The sequence below is a fragment of the Euphorbia lathyris genome, chromosome 8, assembly GCF_963576675.1.
Source record: "Euphorbia lathyris chromosome 8, ddEupLath1.1, whole genome shotgun sequence".
In the NCBI taxonomy this organism is placed as follows: domain Eukaryota; kingdom Viridiplantae; phylum Streptophyta; class Magnoliopsida; order Malpighiales; family Euphorbiaceae; genus Euphorbia; species Euphorbia lathyris.
In genome coordinates this window covers 84,720,877-84,725,219 of record NC_088917.1, presented here as the reverse complement: position 1 = coordinate 84,725,219, position 4,343 = coordinate 84,720,877, and the positions used below count along the sequence as shown (strand labels likewise).

General features: G+C 34.8%; 2 non-coding genes across 2 annotated transcripts; one reads left to right on the top strand and one right to left on the bottom strand.

Moving 5' to 3' along the window:
- The first annotated feature begins 588 nt into the window (after window positions 1-588).
- LOC136204940 (small nucleolar RNA R71) lies at window positions 589-695 on the top strand. Its single transcript, XR_010675751.1, has one exon. It is a non-coding gene; the product is annotated as a small nucleolar RNA R71 (small nucleolar RNA).
- Window positions 696-3,679: 2,984 nt separating this feature from the next.
- Window positions 3,680-3,786, bottom strand: LOC136204959 (small nucleolar RNA R71). Its single transcript, XR_010675769.1, has one exon. It is a non-coding gene; the product is annotated as a small nucleolar RNA R71 (small nucleolar RNA).
- Between the last annotated feature and the right edge of the window lie 557 nt (window positions 3,787-4,343).

Sequence of the window (4,343 nt, the reverse complement as noted above, 5' to 3'; positions counted from 1 at the left end):
ATTTTTCTACCGATAGCATCTATAAATTTGTGGATTTTAGAAGATAAAGTGCTAATCGTATCTCTTGATTGATTTTGATAATTATTGGTACGATTTTGATTAGCAATTGCATTATTATTATTATTATCTTTCCAGTTAAAGTTAGGATGATTCCTCCATCCAGGATTATAAGTATTAGAATAAGGATTATTAGTTTGGTTTTGCCCTTGGACAAAATTTACCTGTTCAATCTCGCTCATACCTTCATAATCCACATCCGTTTGGATTGGATTACCGTTAGCATCGAACGGTGCCATAAACCTATCAATTTTGTGCGATAAGGCAGAAAATTGGGCTTGTAACATCGCGACTGGATCAAGATTCACTATACCTTTAACGGATGATGTGGTTGAGGATGATGGTTTCACCACTGGTATATGTCCACGTTCTGCGGGCCACATACTACTGTTGATTGTCATTTCCTCCAAAAGTTCTCTTGCTTGGGCTGATGTCTTCTTCATAAATAACCCTCCCGATATAGCATCTAATGAACCTCTAGTTGTAGGATTTAATCCATTATAAAATGTTTACATTAAAAGTGCATCGGGCAATTGGTGGTGTGGGCATAAACGTTGAAGTTCTTTAAAACGTTCCCAAGCCTCATAAAGAGTTTCATTATCATTTTGAGAAAAATATGTTAACTCTTTTATGACTCTTGCGGTTTTTGCTAAAGGAAAATATTTTGATAAAAATTCTTGGGCAAGTTGGTCCCAAGTTTCAAATATTGCGCCTAGCATAGAAGTTAACCACTCTTTGGCTTTATCCTTCAAAGTAAAAGGAAAAATGCGAAGTTTGATTGCTTCGGCAGTCACATCTGTTATTTTAAAAGTATTGCAAATTTCTAAGAAATTTGTCAAGTGGGTGTTAGGATTTTCGTTAGGTAACCCATAAAATGTTACATTATTTTGCAACATATTAAGCAATGTTGGCTTAATTTCAAATTGGTTTGCGTTTATTTGGGGTCTAACTATGCTATTTGTTACACCGGCTACTCCTGGCCTAGCATAATCCATAAGTGTTGCCATATTTTCTGGCTGTGGTTCTGAATTTTGTTTGTTTTTATTTTTCTTGTCTTTGTTTTTCTTTTTAATTGTCTTTTCAATTTATGGGTCTAGCGGTTTTGGTGGGATGCCTGAACTTCGAGAACTGCGTATGAAATTGAAATCTTGCACGAACCGAAACTACCTTCAAAACAGAATTTGAAAAATAAATATGTTAGTAAATTAAAATTAATAAATTACAAAAGTTGAAATAAGTATGTATAAACCTAGATTCGAAATAAAACACGAAAAATCTAAATTTTTGTTAAAAATTTTGGCGTTCCCCGGCAACGGCGCCAAAAACTTGTTGAGCGATTTCCGCAAGTGCACAGTTTCACTTGTAGTAATAAAAAGATATTTTTAAGCCCAAAATATACCTAATATATCATCAATAATTACATCAATATTGTTACGAATTTGTGCTATTTATACCTGTTTAGAATACTTTTACGTTCGAATATATTTCTTTCTTGCAAGGTACCTAAATATTTGGTAAAATCCAAATAGGAGCGAAAGAGGTTCAAAACAGAATAAAAACCCTACAAAAGGAGTCAAAAACAACGAAGATCAATTACACCAAATCGAGGACAAAGACGAAGTCGGAAACAGAAGAAAATGTCAAATTCTCGGTTGAGGAAACCAAATTCTCGGTAGAGAATTTATGAAAGCCGCGACCGAGAATCTCAAATTCTCAGTCACGACACGCGTTTTTCAGCTCCCCTTCCTTTCGTTCGAAGACCAAATAATTTCTCTCCCATTCTCGGCCGAGAATTAATTATTCTCGGTAAGTTCAGCAAAACCTGGAGAGCCATTCGCACACTTTCGTTTTCGATAAAACGCGTTCGTTCGGGTGGATAAAGACGTCTCTTTGCAGAGGATACGATCCTTCACAACGGACACGACACTTCAATCACGACTCTTCAACATCTATAAATCAAGAGTTAATGGAGAGTTAGAGGGGGAGATAGAAGAAAGAGATTAGTATAGAATTAATGCAGAAATTCCGAGTCAAGTGATTCAGAATTTAGATTTCATTTCTGTAAAAAGCAATATGATGTACACACATTGTTTATTCAATAATTACATACACATTAGCATTTAGATTTGTTCATATTAGTTTACATTTTGGTAGAGGCCGACCGCATCCCTATTACGAAGTTACAACGAGAAGATTGAGTAGAGAATCCGCCCATGAGTCTGACAAACTCTAAACGAAATCCAAGGAAAGGATTGACAACCCGTTCACTTGCAAGTCGTGAAATGTTTTCATGCTCCTTGTTCTCTGTAAACTTGTATCAAATTTATATTTCATCTAATAAAGTCTGTTCCATTCGATAGATATTTATGCAGCACTTTGGTAAAGGATCCGAAGTGGATGCTGGTGTTTTCGTTAAAACGTAGTTAAATTCAAAATCTTTACAAGGAAACTTTGTTGAACACTTAGGCAAATTGATATCATCAGTAGAGTATCAATTTAGTTAAGGTAGCGATCTAACCCGACCGTAGGAGGATTGACTGCAGTTCAAAGCCCTAAAATTAGAAGAACCGTCATTTATTTCATTGTTTTAATTTATGCAAAGTTTAAAGTTGTTTTCTTTGCTTAATGCAAACGAATACATTTGTTTACTTTTCTAAAAGAACTTAGCGTTCCTGTTTTGTAAATTCATTTCTAAATCAGAAGTATTTTTCTAACATTTTTATACTCTAATCTAATTCTTATTCTAGCAATTTCAATTCAAAACCAAATCCAATTAAACGATTTTACATATTATAAACCTTAAAAACAAATCTAACTGACTCAAAATAAGTTTTTGTTAAAAAGCGTTCAACATGGGATCGATATCTTTTATTACTACAAGCGTATACCGTGCACTTGCGGAAATCGCTCAATAAGTTTTTGGCGCCGTTGCCGGGGAACGCCAAAATTTTTGACAAAAATTTAGATTTTTTATATTTTATTTCAAATCTAGGTTTATTCATACTTATTCAAAATTTTATATTTTATTTATTTTAAGTTACTAACATATTTATTTTTTTTTTAAATTCTGTTTCGAAGGTAGTTTCGGTTCGTGTAAAATTTCAGGTTCATGCGCAGTTCTCGAAGTTCGGGCACGCCACCAGACCCTATTGACCCAGAAATTGAAAGGACTCTTAAAAAGATCAAGAAAGACAAGAAAAACAAAAACAAAAACAAGACTCCAATAAAAACTAGAGCTACTGAGCCAGAAATTATGGTCACACAAATGGATTACGCTAGGCCAGGAGTGGCCGGTGTAACAAACAGCATAGTTAGACCCCAAATAAATGCAAATCAATTTGAGATTAAGCCAGCATTGCTTAATATGTTACAAAATAACGTAATATTTTGCGGGTTACCTAACGAAAATCCTAACACCCATTTGACAAATTTCTTAGAAATTTGTGACACTTTTAAAATACCGAACGTGACTGCGGAAGCAATCAACCTTCGCCTTTTTCCTTTTACTTTGAAGGATCGAGCCAAAGAATGGTTAACTTTTATGCCAGCCGCAACATTTGAAACTTGGGAGCAATTAGCCCAAGCATTTTTATCAAAAAAATTTCCTTTAGCAAAAACCGCAAGAGTCATAAAAGAGTTAACATCTTTTTCTCAAAATGATAATGAAACTCTTTATGAGGCTTGGGAACGTTTTAAAGAACTTCAACGTTTATGCCCACACCACCAATTGTCCGCTGAACTTTTAATGCAAACATTTTATAATGGACTGAATCCTACAACTAGAGGTTCATTAGATGTTATGTCTGGAGGGTTATTCATGAAGAAAACATCGGCCCAAGCAAGAGAACTTTTGGAGGAAATGACAATCAACAGCAGTATGTGGCCCGCGGAGCGTGGACACGTACCAATGGCGAAACCATCATCCTCAACTACATCATCAGTTAAAGGTATAGTGAATCTCGATCCAGTTACGATGTTGCAAGCCCAATTTTCTCTTATCGCACAAAATTGATAGGTTTATGGCACCGTGTGATCCTAATGGTAAGACAATCCAAACGGATGTGGATTATGAAGGTATGGGCGAAATTGAACAGGTAAATTTTGTCCAAGGGCAAAATCAAACTAATAACCCTTATTCCAATACATATAATCCTGGATGGAGAAATCATCCTAACTTTAATTGGAGAGATAATAATAATAATGCTAATGCTAATGCTAATCAAAATCGTACCACTAATTATCAAAATCAATCAAGAGATACGATTAGCACTTTATCTTCTAAAATC